The sequence below is a fragment of the Carettochelys insculpta genome, chromosome 21 (genome assembly GCF_033958435.1).
Source record: "Carettochelys insculpta isolate YL-2023 chromosome 21, ASM3395843v1, whole genome shotgun sequence".
Taxonomy (NCBI): Eukaryota; Metazoa; Chordata; order Testudines; family Carettochelyidae; genus Carettochelys; species Carettochelys insculpta.
In genome coordinates, this window is record NC_134157.1 from 22855616 (window position 1) to 22876675 (window position 21060).

At 43.0% G+C, this 21060-nt stretch overlaps 1 protein-coding gene and 1 non-coding gene across 3 annotated transcripts in view; one reads left to right on the forward strand and one right to left on the reverse strand.

The window, feature by feature from the left end:
• NEK6 (NIMA related kinase 6) overlaps positions 1–21060 on the forward strand; it is a 141906-nt gene that overhangs the window by 20309 nt on the left and 100537 nt on the right. The window lies entirely within an intron of this gene.
• LOC142024151 (U6 spliceosomal RNA) lies at positions 756–859 on the reverse strand. The gene has a single exon (XR_012648429.1). It is a non-coding gene; the product is annotated as a U6 spliceosomal RNA (small nuclear RNA).

The following is a 21060-nucleotide window of genomic DNA, read 5'->3' on the forward strand; positions in this document are numbered from 1 at the left end:
TCTCCCCATGCTGAGCTGTCACATTTGAGATCAGCGGTGGTCCTCAAACTGGAATGGCCACTGTTTAAAAATAAGGAAGATGCTGGCAGAGTGTTCTCTTTGAGGTCCCCTTGACTTTACAACTCACTTCCCCTTTTCCTGAGTTGGTCTGAAATAAACTGAATCTGTTGAGTCATGTCTGTGAGCATCAGAAACTATGGGGTTATGTAAAATTTTTCCCTACCTTTTCCCAGTTAGTCATTTCTTTCCTAACGTTATCAGTTACCTTACTTTTTTTAAAAGGACTGTAAATACATCATTTTAAACCTTGCAGATCAGTGAATTGAATTCTTTTGGAAAATACTGTACATGTTGATCTTCTCTAGTCTATCATCCTCAGGACCTGACTAGTGCCACATGAGAATTTTCTGGACCATGCAAATAACAGCACAGAACACTGAGAGCCAGGACTGGTGACTGTAAAATAATTTCATGGGACCCTCGGGAACTTGGCCACACCTATGATAAGTGGTCACCCAGCTAACTAAAATCATGCTGGATTATAATTGTTGCTGGCTGAGAGAATGCAGGACTACAGGCATTCAACCTGTACTGTGAGGGATTGGGAATTGCTTCATATATAAAGATGTATTGAGTTTCTGCCTGATACATTGTATTTTGTTTTCTTTTAAAAAAAACAAACAAACCAACCCGCCACCTATTAGGTGACACATCGGTGAGATTCTCAGCTACTTAGTATGAAGTGTTTTTATTTTTTTTTAATGGAACACTTCACGAATGCATGGGTCATCCTTGCGCAGGGGCCATGCTAATCTTCTCTGTATCATTCCAATTTTAACATACGTGCTGCGTGTAGCAGGGAGTTAGGATTTCAGTTTTCAGTTAAGAACTATTGTTTTAGTGAAGTTTCTCATGATAAATTTTTTTGTGGGAAAGGATTTTATAATATCTGTTTTTCAGATTTATTACAACACAGTGTTCCATACGGTAAAGCTATAACTTGTAAGATTATTAACTCAGTCATTTGATTTGTGCCTCTCAGCCATCAAAGCCCAAAGCAGCTGTGATTAATTGCATGACTACGTATTGGCCACATGTATACTCTGTAGTATGGCATTTTAACCATTAGTAGAGTTACTCCTCTGTTTTTTAAAAATAACTGCATTGAGCTTCTAATTGAAAGAAGCAATTATAAAAAGCACACTAAAATGGAATATTTTGCTATTGTTCTCCACACACCTTCTCTGCTTCACTTTGCCTACATCTACACTAACCAAAAACTTTGAAATGGCCATGTAAATACCTACATCTCATTAGCATGCGGGCGGCTGTAGCACTTCGAAATTGATGCGGCTCGCCACCGCGTGCCTCATTCAGATGAGGCTCCTTTTTGAAAGGACGCCGCCTACTTCGAAGTCCCCTTATTCCCATCTGCTCATAGGAGACACCCACAGTCGAAACACTGGCATCAACTAGACGTGGTCATCGCTAGATGTGATAACCTCAGAAATGTCCTTCTGACACGCAGCTATCATAGTGCCGACTGCGATACAGATCACTCTCTAGTTTGCTCCAAACTCAAGGTGATTCCCAAGAAGCTGTACCACTCTAAACCAACTGGAAGGCCCCACATTGATGCCAAAAAGTCAGCAAACTCAGAGAGAGCTGAAAAGTTGAGAGAGACCCTCGAGGAGAATCTGCGCAGCAGCCCTGGGGGTGCCGAGGTGACATCCAGATGGCAGCATCTGAGGGATACAATTTACAACATGGCCTTGTCGGTGTTTGGAAGAAGAGCTAGAAACACAAATGACTGGTTCAACGCTAACTCCGATGAGATGATTCCAGCCATCGAAAAGAAGCACGCTGCACTCCTGGAGTACAAACGCTCGCTGAGCCAGAGTACCCTGCAAGCACTCAAAGCAGCCAGAAAAACAGTACAGCAGATGGCCAGGCGCTGTGCCAACAACTACTGGCTTAAGCTGTGCAGCAGCATCCAGACCAGTGCTGACTTTGGTAATCTCAGGGGAATGTACGAGGGCATCAAGAAGGCATTAGGACCCACCCAGAACAAGATGACACCTCTGAAATTCAAATCTGGTGAAGTCATCGCTGACAAAGCCAAAGAGATGGAGCGCTGGGTCGAGCACTACTCTGAGCTGTACTCACGCGAGAACATTGTGGTTGATACAGCCCTCGATGTCATTGAGCTCCTACCAGTAGTGGGCAAACTGGACCAGGAACCAACTGTGGATGAACTGAAGACAGCCATCGACAGCATTGCAGTAGGAAAGGCCCCGGGCCAGGATGGTATACCACCTGAGGTAATCAGGTGTGCCACAGACACTCTCCTGGAACCCCTACATGAGCTACTGTGCCTGTGCTGGAGAGAGGGAGAGGTTCGACAGGATATGTACCACACTAACATCGTAACCTTGTATAAGAACAAAGGAGACAGAAGCGGCTGCAACAATTACCGTGGAATCTCCCTCCTAAGCGTCACTGGTAAACTGTTCGCTCGCGTCATCCTTGGCAGACTCCAGAAGATTGCTGAGAGGGTGTATCCCGAATCACAGTGAGGATTCCGTGCAGAGAGATCTACCGTTGACATGGTCTTCTCTCTGAGACAGCTGCAGGAGAAATGCAGGGAGCAGAGGAAGCCACTCTATATTGCCTTCATCGACCTGACCGAGGCCTTCGACTTGGTCAGCAGGGATGGACTGTTCAAACTGCTCCACAAGATAGACTGTCCGCCATGGTTACTCAAGATGATCCAGTCTTTCCACAAAGACATGAGAGGAACCATCCAATATGACAGCACATTATCGGATGTTTTCAGCATCAGGAGCAGCATCAAACAAGGATGTGTCCTTACTCTGACATTGTTCGGGATCTTCTTTGCGCTCCTCCTGAAGCATGCCTTTGGATCTTCAACAGAGGGCATCCTTTTGCACACAAGATCTGATGGGAAACTGTTTAATCGTGCAAGGCTGAAGGCTAAATCTAAGGTGCGGAAAGTCCTCATCAGAGATATGCTGTTTGCAGATGACGCTGCTGTTGTGTCACACACAGAAGACCAGCTTCAGAAACTGCTGGATCGGTTCTCCAAAGCATGCAAGGACTTCGGGCTTTCCATTAGCCTAAAGAAGACAAATGTACTTGCTCAGGACGTTGCTGAACCTCCGTCAATCAGCATTGACAACTATACGTTAGAGGTCGTCCACGAGTTCGTTTACCTTGGGCCACCATCACTGACACCCTGTCATTGGAGTCTGAGCTAAACAGGAGGATCGGAAAAGCAGCCACAACTCTGTCCAGACTCAGCGAGAGAGTGTGGAATAACATCAAGTTGTACACCCACACCAAAATGCAAGTCTACAGAGCCTGCATCCTCAGCACCCTCCTTTATGGCAGTGAGTCTTGGACCCTGTATGCCCGCCAGGAAAAGAGGCTGAACGTCTTCCACTTGCGCTGCCTCAGGCGCATCCTTGAAATATCATGGAAGGACAGAGTATCTAACACTGCTGTCCTTGAGCAAGCTGGAATCCCAACCATGCACACCCTCCTCAGGCAGCGGCGGCTCCGCTGGCTTGGCCACATCCACAGCATGAATGATGGAAGGATCCCAAAAGACATCCTGTATGGCAAGCTAGCCTCTGGCAAAAGACCTCCCAGATGCCCCCAGTTGCTCTACAAAGATGTTTGCAAGAGAGACCTCAGGGAGGTAGACATCAAGCCGGACAGCTGGGAGGAGCTGGCAGACGATCGCAGCAGATGGAGGCAGGAACTACACAAGTGCCTTCAGAAGGGTGAGATGAGGATCAGACAGCTAGCAGAGGAGAAGCGAGCCCACAGTAAGGACCTGCCAGACACCCATTACACATGCAACAGATGCACCAAGGACTGTCACTCTCATGTGGGCCTTCACAGTCACAGTCAACGCTGCAAATGATGATCCCAAATGGAACTACGAAGGGCGCGATCCATAGTCTACATAGACTGAAGGATGCTGATGCTGCTACTACTAGCTTTCATCTTCCCCACTCCCACTGTCATTTTTATGTAGAGCTGACTCCAGGTTACCAAAACACCTAAGATTCACTGCGCTTAAGTACCCTTAAGCTGCTGCTCGGGACCTCATTCACTCAGACACACTATCTGAGCCCCATCCTGGATTATTCTATTTACTTCCCAAAATCCGCAAACCTGGGAGCCCCAGACGACCTATCATTTCAGGTATTGGCACCCTTACCACTGGACTATCCAGTTATGTGAACTCTGTCCTCAAACCCTATGCCACAACATTCCCAGCTATGTCTGAGACACCACTGACTTCCTGAGGAAATTACAAAACATTGGAAAAGTTCCTGACAACACCATCCTTGCCACCATGGATGAAGAGGCTCTGTACACTAATATTCCACATGAAGGCTGATTACAAGCAATCAGGAATACCATTCCTGATGTCACCACAGCCAGTCTGGTGTCTGACCTCTGTAACTTTGTTCTCACCCACAATTATTTCCGATTTGGGAGACAATTTATACCTCAAGTTTAGTGAAACTGCTATGGGCACCTGCATGGCCCCACAATATGCTAATATATTTATGGCTGACCTGGAACAACGATTCCTCAGCTCTCATCCCCTATTACCCCATCACTACTTAAGATACACTGATGACATCTTTATGATTTGGACCCATGGTATAGAGACTCTAGAAGAATTCCACAGAGACTTTTAACAATCTGCACCCCACCGTCAACTTGTGCCTACCTTACTCCATGCGAGAGAGAGATTTCCTGGACACTACAGTAAAAATCAGGTATGGCCTGATCAGTACCATGATCTACCAGAAACCCACTGATTGCTTTACTTACCTGCATGCTTCTAGCTTCCATCCTGCACACATAACTAGATCCATTGTTCACAGTCAGGCCCTTAGGTACATTCGCATTTGCTCTGATCCTACTGACAGAGACCAAAAACTACAAGATCTTTACCAAATATTCATAAACCTGAATTACCCACCAGGAGAAATAAAAAAGCAAATTGACAGGGCCAGACGAATACCCAGAGACCAGCTACTCCAAGATCGGCCCAAAAAAGCCAAGAACAGAAAACCACTGGTCATTACCTACAGCCCCCAACTCAAACCACTGCAATGCATTATTAAAGACCTACAACCTATCATTAATCAGGATGCCACACTCCAGAAGGCCCTAGGTGACAGGCCCGTTCTCTCCAACAGACAACCTCCCAATCTTTTGAGGATTCTCACCAACAGCCACAGTCTATACCCCAGGAACACCAGTCCTGGGACTTTTCCTTGCAACAAAGCCCGCTGCCAACTTTCTTCATCTATCTATTCTGGGGATACTATTACTGGACCTAACCAGGTTAGTCACAGAATCACGGGCACATTCTCATGTTCCTCAACTAACATCATATATGCCATTATGTCCCAACAATGCCCGGATGCTTTGGATATTGGACAGACTTCAAACTCTCTCAGATAAAGAATTAATGGGCACAAAACAGACACAAAAAAAACTCCTGATCCACAAACCGGTCAACTGACATTTTAATGGAGTGGACCATTCTGTTAATGACTTAAGAGTTTGCGTCTTACTGAAGAGGAATTCTTACACTACTTTGGAAAGAGTGGCTGCTGAACTGTCTTGTATATTAAAATTCAACACATTAACATGTGGGTTGAACCAGGATGCAAATTATCTGGGTCATTATAGTGGCTCTTTTGCATACTTGGCTTAATCTAATTCTTGACCCTCCCCCCCGCCCCTCTACTCTCTGATTTGCTCAGCTTGATAATTTTTTTTCTGATTTGTCAACCTTGATTACTATTTTTGGCTCTCTATGCCTTAAATATTGAGTCTGTTCTGGTATGGCCCGAAGAAGTGGGTCTGTCCCATGAAAGCTCACCTAATAAATTATTTTGTTAGTCTTTAAAGTGCTACTTTACTGCTTTTTTGTGTTGATAACAAGTATAGGATGAAGTTCTTTTGGAAAAAGCTGAGTTATGCAGAAGTAAAATAGGGAATATTATGGCATCACCGTTGTGGTCTGTGGCCATGATGTTCCAAAATAAGAGGCATGCACAGTAAAATTCCTTTAATCCAGCATGTCCGGGACTTGATAGGTGCTAGATTACCAATTTTCCAAACTGTTGGATGTCACCATAACCCCCATACCTAAGTTCAAACGCACATGTCATGGCTCACCGCTACCGCTCCTCAGTGTTTCCAGCTTCTTCACAACCCCACGCTCCTGCAGCTTCTTTACCACCCTGTGCTCCCCGTCTCAACTCCATCCCCCTGGCTCCCCTGCAGCCCTAATCCACTCCAGGGTTAAGCCCCCAAGCTCCCCTCCCACAGCCCCAGCCCACCACTCAAACCCCCCCCAACTTATGTGAATTCTGAGGTGTGCATATCTCGGGGGATGCTGAACCATCAGGATTTCTGGACCATCAGAGGCTGGATTAAAGGCATTTTACTGTATTGTGTAATAGAAAATCAGAAAATGACATTCAGTGGCAACTGGCAGCTCTGGATTTCTCTTAGCGCACCTTTTTGTACCATGTATGTGGGCGATAGATTCTAAACCTAGTTAACTTATTAAACAGGCCATAAGGATTAAGTAAATTAACTATTTTTGTTGTCAAGCAAAATCCAACATGGCAAACAGCCTGGGAATTTATGGCATAAAGAGAGTCTTGAAAAATGATGCATTGCAAATTTGATCAATATTTTTCTTCCAACAAGCAGTTTTCCTTATGATGTTTCATTCTTGCAGCTAGGCCCTGCATCATCGTCTTGCATTGCTTACACTTAACATGTTTTCCTTTTTTACCCAAGGAATGAATTTCTTCATAATATTACCAGACAGCATCACTTTTGCCCCCAAAAGCTATAATATTTTTTCGGTGGTGAAAGCATAGAGGAATATAGAAAGTCGTGTGTGTGTGTGCGCACATGCGCTGAATGTCTTTTTTTTCTTTCCAGTCTACTCCACTGTTTCTTTTTATGCTGCCTCTGTCTTTTCCTATATATTGTCTCTGTCTTTAGACAGTGTCTTAACTAACTCTGCTGTACTTGGCCCATGTCCATCATTGTGTAAGCACGGCCCGCCTGCCCCCCCCACCCCCCCAAAAAAAATACTATTCAGCCTGTGTGTGTCTTTGTATATGTTAGTCTGCTGAGAAACAGAAATTGAAAGCCCAGGACTTTCAAGAAGCAAGAGCTGATTATTGGGCTGGACAAACTAGAGCTATAAATTCATTTTTATGAGACTGTAAGTGTAGGTGTAGTATGATTTTGATAAAATATTATTGTAGTTTATTTTTAGGTGAGAAATTTATTATTGATTTTAAAAAATCAGATTTGATTTAATAAAAAATATCCAGTTGACTTGATTTAAAAAATAAACCAGGTAGATAAAGAGCAATTATTACTTATTTTGGCTTAGTAACTTACTTTGATCTGTCTGTTTTCACTTACAATCAATTAAATCCTACTCTTAAATATTTAATAAAAACACTTTTGTTTATTATCACACCTAGTTTAAGTAACTGTTATCTGAGTAGAGCAACTACTGTATATCTCTTTTATTGATAAACTTATGAGCTTTCTGTGTGTAAAACTTTTATACAGAGTAAGGTGGGTTTATCTGGGTTTTGGTTGACATTGAGGCAACGTCTACACTAGCACACTATGTCAAAGTAGCCTATTTCGATGTAAGGACATTGAAATAGGCTACTTCGATGCATATCGTCCCCATGTCCTCCAGGGCTGGTGCTGTTGATGTTCAACATCAAAGTAGCGACAGAGAACGTTGAAAGGGGCCACCCCGGAAGGAAGTGCGGAGCATCCACACACAAGTGCTCCCCGTCGAAATAGGGGGCCAGCAAAGCCCCAAGCTGCTCCCTTAAAGGGCCCCTCCCAGATACACAGAGCCGACAACCACTTGCAGACCCTGTGCACACAGCATGGACCCCCAGCTGCAGCAGCAGCAGCCAGAAACCCTTGGGCTAAGGGCTGCTGCATGCGGTGACCATAGAGCCCTGCAGGGGCTGGACAGAGTGTCTCTCAACCTCTCAGCTGATGGCCACCGTGGAGGACCCCCCTGTTTTGAAATAGCGGGATGTGGATCATCTACACGCCCTACTTCAACGTTGAACGTCGAAGGAGGTTGCTATTCCCATCTTCAGATAGGAATAGCGATTTTGATGTCTCGCCACCTAACGTCGATTTCAACGTCAAAATAGCACACAGCGCGTGTGGACATGACGCGTGTTATTTCGACATTGTGCCGGCTGCTTCGAAGTAGCCGGCTAGTGTAGATGCACCCTGAGACTTGTGTATCTGTGTGCTGACAATTTGCTGTAGCTGAGCTGGTTCTTCATCTGTGGTGCTCTCCCAGGAGAGTGGGGGACTGTTACTTCAATTCTGTGCCTTGGCTGGGGAGAGAAGAGTTTCTGGCCCAGCAGGACAGGATGGTGTGGGGCCCCAAAGAGCAGGTAGATGGACTAAGTGGCCTGATCAGTACACTGGATGACAGCCCCAAGGTGACCTCTGTGATTCAACCTATCACAGTATCTACATATACATTTCACTTCAATATAGTTAGGGCCAATGATTAGTTTGTATGATGAGAAGAATAAGTAGGTAGGGTCCCACCAAGTTCACAGTCCATTTTGGTCAGTTTACAGTCGTAGGATTTTAAAAACCATAAATTTCATGACTTCAGCTATTTAAATCTGAAATACTTCAGTGTTGTAATTGCAGTAGTCCTGACCCAAAAAGGAGTTGGATGAGGTGCAAGTTAATTGTAGGAGGGTTGTGCTACTGCTACTCTAACTTCTGCACAGCTGCTGGCAGTGGCCATGGCTGGAGAGGTGGGCAAACAGAAAGCCTCAGCTGCTGGTCAGGAGCCCAGCTCTTAAGGTGGACCTGCTGTCATCAGTAGCACAGAAGTAAGGGTGGCATGATAAAGTGTTGCCACCCTTTATTTCTAGGAGGCTGCCTACAGAGCTGGGCCTCAACATGACGCCCTCTGACCACCCAGCTCGGAAGGCAGCAGTGCAGAATAACCAAAGAATAGTATGCCATTGCCACCTGAACTTCTGCAGTGCTGCCTTCAGAGCTGGATGCCTGGCCTACAGCTGCCATTCTTCAGCAGACCAGCTCTGAAGGCAGTGCAGAAGTAAGGGTGGGAATACTGTAAACCCCCCCCACATTTGAGAAATGCAAACTTTTCCTGTGAAATGTACACAGTAGACGGCAAAAGCAGACAAAGGACCAGATTTCACAGTTTGTGATGTGTTTTTTCATGGCTGTAAATTAGGTAGGGCCCTAGGTGTAAGGGTTGATTTTAGTGCTCCTGAAGATTTGAACAGCTCCATGTAGGGCTCATAATTTTTTTGTACTTGATACTGTAAACATGGGATTTTAATAGTTTAAAACTGAATAATCTTAACCTGCAGAAAAGATGGAATGAGGGTCTCTGATAAGTTGTGGAAAGACTCGATGGGTTCAAGTGGCACTGATTATTTGAAAGGTGAAGTCAGAGGATAAATAGATGCAGCCTCCACTTGGTTAGGATTCAGTTTCTGAAATGCCAACACATCTGAGTTTTGTGTGCCCCATGGTAATCCTTGTGCTCTGAGTCTAGAGCAGGAGTCCACAAAGCAGGGAGTGCACCTGCCCCCACAGAGGGCATGTAATTACTTATGAGGAGGTGCAGCAAAGTCCGACTCCCTGCAGCCTCAATGTCATTGATGGGGGACAAAGCCAGCTCGGCGGGAGGGAGTGCACATAAGGCACATAACCTGTCCATTTTCCCTCGCAATAACCGCTGCTGCCTCCTCCCGCCTGGCACCTGACTCCACTCCATGCACAGACAAAGCCCAGCGTGTCTCCCGCCCCCGTGAGTCCTGCTGCCTTTACACTCTATTTTGCTGGGCAGTGAAGCTGTCTCCTCGGCTCCCTCGCCCTGCCCCACCTGACCACAATCAGGTAACTGGTGGTGCACCAGTGGAACTGCTCCTGTCCCAGCCCATACTGCTGCTGCTGTTCTAGGGAGTTGGCGGGAGCTGCCTTCAGAGTGGGGAGGGAAGCAGTCCCTTAAACCTGGCTCTCCAGCATTGGACTCATGTTTTTCAGAGTCTTTTGAAATCGCACCCCAGACTAATGTTCCCTCTAATCTTTTCCATTCCCTCCTCCCCTGTGGCCTCTGCAGGCTGGTGAGTGCAGTGGGTCACTTCCAGGGCCATCTGAGGGGTCCTGCTAATTGCAGGCATGAAAAGGGGGGCCAAGTATAAAAAGTTTGCTCACTGCAATCTAGAGTGTGGAAAAGACTAGGCCCAGATAATTCTCTGTATGAGACCCCTTCCTTTTCATGCTTTTGGTAGTAACAGAGAGGTAACAGTGTTAGCATGTAGTCTAATAAAACAAACTAGCAATCATGTAGCTCTTTAAAGACTAACAAAACAATTTGTTAGGTGATGAGTTTTTTTTGTTAGTCTTTAAAGAGCTACATGGCTGCTGGTATGCTTGTGGATGATTGTCACTGCGGTGGCTTGCTTTCTGTTTTGACTGACAAATTGTATTTTAATCCAAAATTAGTGCAGAATAGAATGTGTTTTCACGGGTAGTTTGAGCTTCTGCCGATCTTGTATAAGTGCGGCAATATTTTATGCAGCAGTCCAACTAAGTATTCTGACTTCATTACTAAACTTTTTCTATTTATCTTAATATCTCATTCTTTAGTCTGTGTACTCCCCCTTTACCACATATTAATGTTGCTTTCTTGAAAAAGATTTTAAGGCCATGGCTGTAGTGTGGCAAGTGTTTCATTTTGTGAGAATTTGAACTAACAGAATGTCACTGCTATTTTTATAGATGCCCTGCACACCTACCCCTGGTCACTTCAAAACATCTATAAATCACTGCAGTAATCCACATATTTATTTTGTGACTCTGTCTGGTGATGAGAGCAAGGCATGGAGTCAGGATGGATCTGTTCTGTTCCCAGCTCTGACTTTTCTTTATGACCTTAAGCAGTGTCATTTACTTGTTCTGTGCCTCACAGCTATGTGTTTAATAATAACTACCACACAAGAATGTTAAAAAGTATGTCCGTAAAACACTTTCAGATCCTACAATATGTTGTATTGTGCATACAAAGGTTTACTAATGTTTACTAAAGTCGCTCCCTTGAGGGGTAATCCAAGAATCTCATTGGATGTCCAAACTTGAACCAAGCAAGACATCTGATGTGTAATTATTTCGTATAAGCATAAAAGGTTCAGTTTAAAACTTTCTTGCAGAAGAATACAGCTGGCTACTTTGTTCAGTCATTTCTACCATTTACTGCTATTAGTCAAAAGTAGATTTAAAAAAGAAATCTTTCCAAATAATTTATTAAAGTCTCAGATTCACATTTGCTTTGGCATTCTCATACCCACTATCAAATTAATTTCATTTCTGGAAATTAAATTGAAAAATATTAATACAGCTTCCAGATTAAACCATTTTAGCACAAAGCTAGAGTTGCATCTACAATGTAAAGTATCTGTATATGGCTTTGTGATCCATCAGCTTTGTTCAGATTAAAGTATATGAACATACATAGAACTAAACTCAGTAAACTTATAAAATGTGGGCGAGATTTTCTAATAATTGCTGACCGGTTATTGGCTAGTTTGATAGTGACCAGTAAACATTTGGAGACCAGATAAGTTGATTTTAACTTGGTTTGACTTGTTCCTCGGCTGTCACCACTCTTTATCTGTTATCTGAGCACTTGATTTTTGCTTAGTACTTAAGCTATGTCTGACCTAGAGATTTTAAGATGGGCTTATGTTTGTGACATGTGAATGGGTCAGTTTTTCATTAATTTCTGAGGTAGCTGTTCATACTTCTCTGTTGTTAGTGGGGGAATAAATCCTTAATATCTTCTTGTTTCAGTGGAAAGAATAAAGATTGTCAATGGTAGAATCAGTCTCTATATAAAATTTTCTCTTGATGAGCATTGTTGCTTTATTTGGTCATTCCCCAGCTGTTAGCATGGTTTGCATTGAGTGCAGATAGTTTTAAAATAAGGTAAATATTTAGGATCTCTTTTGAAACAAATTGGCTGTTGCATTTATGCAAGTATGTAATAGCATGCAGCTGCCTGAAAATGATGAGGGATTGGTCCATGGTGTAAATTTTCAGATGTGTTGAAGAGTATCACTGGCAGAGATTGATAGTATTGAAGAAGGTTATTGGAAAATTAACTTTCACTTAGTCGTCAGTTGAGAAAGTAGCTTGGTTTGAGGTAATATTGTCATGGAAGTAGTTGTGACAAACAAGTGGCTGAAAAGTAGGTCACCTTGTATCTATAAGACCTGCAGTGTTTTTAAGAACTGGGATGGATGGCCGAGGGAAAGTATAGCTAGTGCCTGGCTGAGTAAAGCCTCATTTTTCTGGCTCTCTAAAATAATAAATATTACGCACATCCTCCTAGAACTGGAAGGGACCCTGGGAGGTCATCTAGTCCAGTCCCTGCCTCCTCAAGGATTGAGCTCACAACCCTGGGTTTAGCAGGCCAATGTTCAAATCACTGAGCTATCCCTCCCCTGAATATGCACCTCCTGCTACATAAAATAGCAGTCATCTGAGATCAGTTCTATATCTAGGCATAAATGTCTTGGCAGTCCAAAGGAGTTTGGGAAGGAAATGCAGGGAGTAGAGTAGATAGTCAAATCTTTTTGTTTGCCAATAAATAAATAAATCAGCTTAAGGACATTACTGACTGACACCACTGGTACTACTTAGCCATACTCAGAACATTTGTAGTAGAATAATTCAAAATTGTTGAACAGAGGGCAGAATATAAAACAATATGCTGTTTATCTGTTCCGCATGTACATTTATTTACAATTTTCTTAAAAGGATGATTCTCAGTTTCTTTGTAGAACATTATGTGCCTTTTTGTAGAAAAATTGGACTTGATTACAAAAAGACACTTCTGTGAATCCTGAAGGAATATGGGCAATTAGCCCAGGAGGGAAACAGTCTATGAAAATTCTTAAAGAACTTAAAGAACGTAAAGTTAACCCTGTTCAGCAGAAGTAGTGAATGAAAGCCACAGTGCAATTTGCATAAGGTTCACCTCAGTCGTCTTCTAAAAACTATCTGTGTGTGACCTTATTCTTGGAGACTAACTTGTCCATATGGGCAAGGAATTGCATTTATTTTAAAGCAACCTATTGTTCAAGGTGAAACACAACAATTAATATAAATATTGCGAGAACAGTACTTTAAAAACTGGTGCTGCCTGTTCCAAATGAGGTGTGATGCTTTTGTAGAACATATAAGAATATCAGCAGTGATTTTACTTATTATATTAGAGTCTTTACCCCACACATACAGGGTGTGTTTCACTGTCCCATTTAGTGGTACTTAGAATGTTTACAGAAAGAATGAGTCTCCTCTATAGCCTTAGCTGAGAAGCAGCTGGCTTTTAGCTCAAGCTGTAGAGCAGGGGTAGGGAGCCCATGGTCCAGATCCAGACCCTGAGGATTGGGGCTCCTCTCCATAGTATCCAGCCTGTGGCAGGGTTGGAGGTGCGGAACACCGAGCTTTGCGGGCCAGATCAGGCAAGCCAGAGCTTCATCCAGAATATGGCCTCCGCTGAGGGCCAGGAGAACAGGAAGCAGCTCTGGGCTTGACTGCCACTCACTGCTGTTCCCCAGCTAAGGGAAGGGGAGGAGGAGCAGCAGCAGCCTCAGCCGGATGGCCACTGCTGGAATTCTGGCCAATCAGAGCACCAGAGGGCAGTGCCTGGGAACAAGGAGCGGGGGCTCAAAGCCATACACGTCCGGAGGTGAGCAGGTAAGTGCATCCCCATTGCCCAGGCTCCTTGACTGCTCCCCTCCCATCCAGACCCCCACTCCTTCCCCCTTCCTCACACCCTGGTTCCCCACCTGCCCTCTGCTCCTGACCTGTCCCTTCCAGAAGTCTCATCTCCCCACTTAGCCAGCTTCACACAGACCCTTCACCCCCTCCCAGCCAGACTCCCCACCTGTATTCTGCTCCTGCCCCCTGCCTTCGTTTCCCTTCATCTCTACACTGACCCCTCCCTTCCAGAACCCACAACTCAAACTCTCCTGTACTCTTTCTCCCACCTGGACCGACACCCCCAGCTTGCTCCTGCAATTTCTCCCACCCTCAGCCTGCTCCTGCACCCAACTCCTGCTGAGACCCAGTCGCCTTACCATCGTGAAGCACATCAATGAGGGTGCTTTGTTGCTTCTCACTTGTGGGGCCTCTGACTGATTTGTCTATGGATTGTTGTCCCTGGGCCCAATGAAAGTTCTACATGGCTGCTGTAGAGGTTCATGTACTAAGCTTCAGAGGTCCCAGGTTCAAGTCCACCTGTCTGCTGATTCTTACTGACATATTTGCAGGAAAAAAAATCTTTCTCTTTCTCTCTTTTTTTTTTTTTTTTGAATTTAGGGCAAAAGAGACGTTTAATCTTTTCACAAAGATGAAAAAATTTCTGCTTCTGTTCAGCTAGTAGTTGAAGGATCTAGATGCTGCAAAAACTGTTCGGGCAATATTCATATATCTGGCTGCTTTGCATGTTTTGCACACTCTTTTGAGTTGGTTTTGAAGTTGCCTTTAGATTTAAATCACGTGATTCTTCAGGCTGATTTGACTTGCATAATTCTCAACATCGTTTCCTCTTTCCTTTGATTCTGAGAAGTGTAAATCAAGCTGTTCTAGGTTAATTGCAAATATGTTTTCTATTCCTGATCTTAGCCTTTGACAGGTTCCCTCTGCAGCAGGACAAGTATACTTGTCTCCTGGTTTTTCATCCCTTAGAATACAGTAATCCCTGAAATGCATAATTCTGAGTTACGATTTAACTCGCATTTAAGCGCAACTCAAAATCCTGCTCCCCATGCAGCTCCAGCTTAAACCCCCCTGGCCCTGGCTCACTGCCCCCCGCCCCGCCCCGCCCCCGTGCCCGGCCCCAGTTCACCTCCACCCCATGTGGCTCCAGCTCACCACTCCCTGCCACACTGCAGCCCTAACTCACCCCAGGCTTAACCCCCCTGCCTCTCTCCCACAGTCCAAACACACCGCCAGGCTTAACCCTCCCCAGCTGCCCCCCTCCCCCAGCTCCAGGACTTACCTTTCAAGAAGAGCTCCAGGTGCACCTGCTGCTTCCCCAGCTGCAGAATATGCATTCCACCAGGGAAAAAGCTGCCCCCTGACTTAGTGAAATTCAAGGTGTATGAAGGTGCGTGGGAATGCAGCCCTTGTGGGACTACCATATTCTGTTATGGGGTCTCAAACTGAGTCCAAAGGCATAGTGATTAGATTATGGAATTAAGATGTCAGTACTTCTGAGCTATCTGCTCACTTGTGACATTGACTCACTGCCTGAGCTCTGGTACCTTTTAATACCAAAACACATCTGAGAAATAACAACGGCTAGGACTTCAGAGGTATACTATAAGGATTGCTTAAAGCTTGAAAGTGCTCTGAAATGCTTCAATTAAAGGGAGTTACACTGGGCAAAATGGTAGCGATTATTATCAATAGATTTTTATTTTTAGGAAGCTGTCTTAAGGTTTAATAGTAATAATATTAACAGAGAGGTAGCCGTGTTAGTCTGTACTCCAACAAAACAAAGCAGGAGAAATGTAGCACTTTAAAGACTAACAAAATGATTTATTCAGTGATGAGCTTTCATGGGACAGATCCACTTCTTCAGATTCTTCTTTGGCTCTAAAGAAGTGGATCTGTCCTACGAAAGCTCATCACAGAATAAATCATTTTGTAAGTCTTTAAAGTGCTACATTTCTGCTGCTTTGTTTGGTAGTAATAATATTGTTATTTAGCATTTATTAAAAACACTTGAGACATTTTACCTTAACAATTCAGAGATTAAAGTTTTGGGAGAGCTGGGATAAAGATCGATGGAAGGTGCTATACAGTGGAACTGAGTTCTTTTGTAATTCTGTAAAGTAGGGATGGACAATAATTTTTGATGGAGGCCACTCCAAGATTTTGGTAAGTGGTCAAGGGCTGCACTTTCGTATGGAGGGGTTTGGGGTCTGGGATGGAAGATGAGTAGAGAGGGGAGCTCAGGGTAGAGAATAGGGGTGTAGGAGAGGGTGTGGGGCCTGAGTGAGTTTGGGTAAAGAAGGGGGTTGTGACATGGGACAGAGGATTGATGTGCAGGGTTGGGGAAGGGGTATGGGTGTGGGAGAGGATTCTGATCTGGGGGAGGGTGTAGGCAAGGGTGCAGGGTCTGGGAAAGAGTTGTGACTTGGGGCGGAGGGGAAAGGAGGGTGCAAGGGCATGGGTGTTGACCTGAGACTTGAAGGGGTGGTGGCTTGTGGCATAGAGCAGGGAAGTGGGAGGGACTGGGGTGCTAAGAGACAGGCTGTGGATGGGAGGTACATATCTTTGTGGCTCCTGGCCAGCAGCCCAATGAGACCCCAAGGCAATCTGTTTGCCTGCTGCATCCTGAGGCTGCTCAAAATGACTGGTGTCTCCCTATAGGTGCTGTGTACCTTCGGGGTGGGGGGAACTTTGTGTGATGCCACTAGCCCAATCATCAGTTTCTGGCCAATGGGAACTGCGAAGACTGGACTGGGGGCAGGAACAGTTTGTAGCACCTACTTCTCCCTCTCTTCACCTCCCTTCCCATGCCGCAAAGGGTGCACAGCGCCTAGAGGGAATTACCAGCTATTTTGAATAGCCTCAAGTTTCCAGCAGGCTGGGCCATGGGCCCTGATCAAAAGGCTTGATGGGATGTATCTGGCTGGCATCTTGCCTGCTCCTGCTCTAGAGTCTGCTGTGTTTGACCTAGGGAATGGTGTGTAAGGCCTATATTTTTGCTGAGGCTTTTGCTTAACAGTGCTAGTTGTATTTGCTTAATAGAAGTGGGTTAGGTAAATGGTTAGGTATTTTAGTTGTCCACATTGTGATGGCAAACTGTAATTCTTGGGATTGGTAGAGATATTGCAGCTTTCATAACAGTACATGGCTAATATTGGTATCAGTATTCCATATTATTAATGTGTCTACCAGCCTATGCAATAAGGTCATGTTATATAAAGAATTTAGAGCCAATATTTAATTCTTCTGTTAATTAGAAATGCACAAATTCTGAGAGTGGTATCAGTAATGTGTTTTATATAACTTGGCTTCAAGCTTGAAATCTTGATTCCATTATAAATTAAAAGGTAAGCATGTTGTTGCTTGCTTGGTAACCAAAACAGTAAAATCCCAGGTAGTTTTAGTATAGGTGTGTATTAGTTACGGTTGTAGCACGGGGTGTCTGCTGCTGTTTCAAAGAATGGGCATATTTTTTAAATGGTATCTGTATGGAGTTCAAGGTTGCACAGAAAAGCACTTGCAAGGCCATACTAACTCAATTTATGCTATCGTACACTAAAATCATATCCAGCATTCTATTATCCAGAACTCTCAGATAACCAGCATTTTAACCATAAGTAAATTTTAGTTACATTTTCTATAAGTACAGTGTAGTGAAAGTAAATACAAATAAATACAGCAAATACAGTGTAAGTTTACAATACTATTATTGTTGATAAATAAAGTACTTACTCTACATACATTTTTGTTTGTTTCTTAATATCTAATCTTGTTTTTATTTTAATGCTATGCACTGCTAGGTATACCTCTCTATTATCCAGAATATTTGAATATCCGGCAACCTCCTGGTCCCATGGCTGCCAAATATGAAAGAATTTACTATATATAGGCCCTTTAATTAAAATAATAAAAAAAAAAGAAAAGAAAAAGAAAAAGCAGAACAAGCTGTTTTGTAAAGATGGCTATGTCTGATATTAAATCTTTCAGAGGAACTTATGTCATTTTAAATGCACTTGATGCATATCCATGCTCACTGAATTTTAAATGTGCATATGTATATGTATCTACATGTCTTAAATAGACATATACCCATTTGGGTGTATGTATTCGAGAACAGAAATAAGAGGTAAGAATAGTATATTTAGCCTGATGCGAAGGCATACTTATCTCTTGTCACATTGATTATGCAGTCATAATTAGAAATTGCCAAATCCTCTTGGCACTGATCCTAGGATTCTTTAATGAGAGCCACGTGAAAAATCTTGTCATGAATGGTGTGAGCTACATTTAAAATGATATTCAGAAGACTCTTTAAAAACAATTATATCTTATTTCAATTTGGGCCCAAGTTCCAAGGAACTCATTTTGCAAATTTTTCAGTTTTTTTTAAGAAGCGTAAATGCTTCCAAATTGAAACCTTCCTGCATATCCATATTGCAAATGGCAATGGAGTAAGTGACCTACAAGAAAATATTATATGTCTTCCATGGAATAACAAGGGGAGCAAAAAGAAAGTGGTGTAAGATAAAATACAGGCCACTCTGCCTGAAGAATAGACTAAATTAGTTAGAGTTAAACCTTTCACAGGTGGTAAAGGGCATGTCTTTGGAAATACATATTAGTAGAAACAGTAGGTCCATTAATAAGTATTAAGTCCATTTAAAGAAATAAGTATTGGATAAATGAACTCTAAGTTGGACAGAAAGCTGGTTAGATTGTTGGGGTCAGTGGGTTGCAATCAACATCTTGAAATGTGGTTGTCAATCGGTATCAAGCAGAGTCTCCCAAGGGTCAGGGCCATGCCAATCGGTGTCAGGCAGAGTCTCCCAAGGGCCAGTTTTGTTCAGCATCTTCATTAATGACCTGGACAGGGAGATGGGTTTCAGTCTCAGCAAGTTTGTAGATGACACTAAGCTAGCGGGAGGGAGAGAGATGCTGTAGCGTAGGAATAGGGTCCAGAGTGACTAGATAAATTGGAGGATTGGGTCAAGAGAAATCGGATGAGGTTTAACAAGGAGAAGTGCTAAGTCCTATACTTAGGACATAAAAAACCCAAATACTGCTATAGGTTGGGGACCAATTGGCTAAGCAACAGGTCTACAGGAAAGGACCTGAACATTACTGTGTATGAAAAGCTGGATATGAGTCAACAGTATGCCCATCTAGCTAAGAAGGCTAACAGCGTATTGGGCTGCATTAGTAAGAGCATTGCCAGCAGATCTATGGTAGTGATTATTCCCTTTTATTTGACACTGATGAGGCCACACCTGCAATATTTTTTTCCAATTCTGCCCCCCACATCACAAAAAGGATGTGGACATATTGGAAAGAGTCCAGTGGAGAGCAGCAAAAATGATTAGGGGGCTGGAACACATGGCTTATGAAGAGAGGCTGAGGAATTTAGGCTTATTTAGTCTAGAGAAGAGAAGGGTGGTGGTGAGGAATTCGATAGCAGCCTTCAACAACGTGAAGGGGGATTACAAAGAGGATAGAGACAGGCTGTTCTTAGTGGTGACAGATGACAAAATGAGGATTAATGGTCTCAAGTTGCAGTGGGAAGGGTCTAGGTTGGATATTAGGAAAAACTGTATGAACTGGACAGCTGGGTCTTGGGTGCTGTTGGGCCAAGAAGAGGAGAAAAAAATACAGAGCTGAGGTCTGTACAGTGCCTATATCCTGCCAACAGTTCCGTATTTTTAAATCTGGGGACTTTCAGTAAGTGTTTGCAAGCTGACTCATTCTGTTATTGTGGCATATATTGTAAGGAATGGGATGGCCTTTTGGGTAGGAAAGATTAAAATTTACAAAGCATTAAGAAAGATAAGTGTACATAGTTTTATAGGCATAAGTTTTTACAAATATTTGAATGATGTAATGGGGTGCTAGCTTGTAATTGCATTATTTTCTTAATAGGCAAAATGAATTATGATCATTATGTAACTACTACACGGGAGAGTCATAAGGACTGGCTACTTAAACTTTGGAAAATATTTTGCTTGCGAAGTATTTTTATTATTTAAAATGTGGTACTTTGTTATTTCCATAGTTCAAACAAGGTGACAAATAATGGAAAAATCTATGAGAAGCCATGCTATTTTTTTAGAGATAACTTGGATATCTTGGGGAATTTTCCCGTTTGCTAGAATGTGAAATTTTGATAGTATTTTTGTTGAAAAGATTAATCTCACTGGCTAATGTAAATCTTGAGCTGGGGCGAAGAAGGATTTGAAACAAAGTAATTTGCCACAGATATTTAAATATTGGCAAACAGCATTAGTTACATTGACCTCTGTAGTGAGTGGCTCTGTATGGAAAAGTGAATTAGAATAGCTTGTATATTTGTTGACATACCAATATGAAAAAATACTGTAGGGTTTTCAGTTCTTTAAAGTGTTCTCAATTAATAAATCTTGATATCTTCAAGGAAACAATGCTTAGCATGCTAACTGTTGCAACAAGTATAAATTACACAGTCTTACCACAACCTCATCTGCACCTGCTTTCAGGAAAAAATATTCTAACACTCATAAAATGGAATGTTTGTGACTAAAATATTAAAATAACTTCAGTTCTTTGCTTCCAGTTAAGGGTTTGTCAGCTTTTGCCTTATAAATGTTCTGTCCTTTTTTTAGGGGTTTATACCTTGCGTGCAAAAATACTAAGTGAGGGCTAAGGTTTGATTTTTGCATTTCAGCCTCGCAGGTTGCATTTACATATTCATTACTTTTCAGGTACAAGAAAAATAAAGAAATACTTCTTTGCATGTAAATACATCACCTTGTGATATACATACTTCTCTTGGAACAGTAAAAACTTTAAAAATCTTGACTAAGATACCTTTCTGTGCTTGTATAGATCTAAAGAAAGATTACATTTAAAAAATTGCATTGGATTAGTTGATTTTTAATAGGGTCAAGACATTTTTTAAAAGAAACTGTTGCTGTAAGTCAGGAACTGTTTCCTAAGGGATTTTGCTATCAAACAATTATATGTTTTAAAGACTAAATGAATGCCTTGTTACTCTGGAGCAGTGGTTCTTGAGCCCTCTGGGGTGCTGTAAGGTTTCAAGATGTCTGCTAAGCAGGGCCAGTATTGGACTTGCAAGGCCCCAGGGCAGAAATCTGAAGCCCCACCCCATGAAGA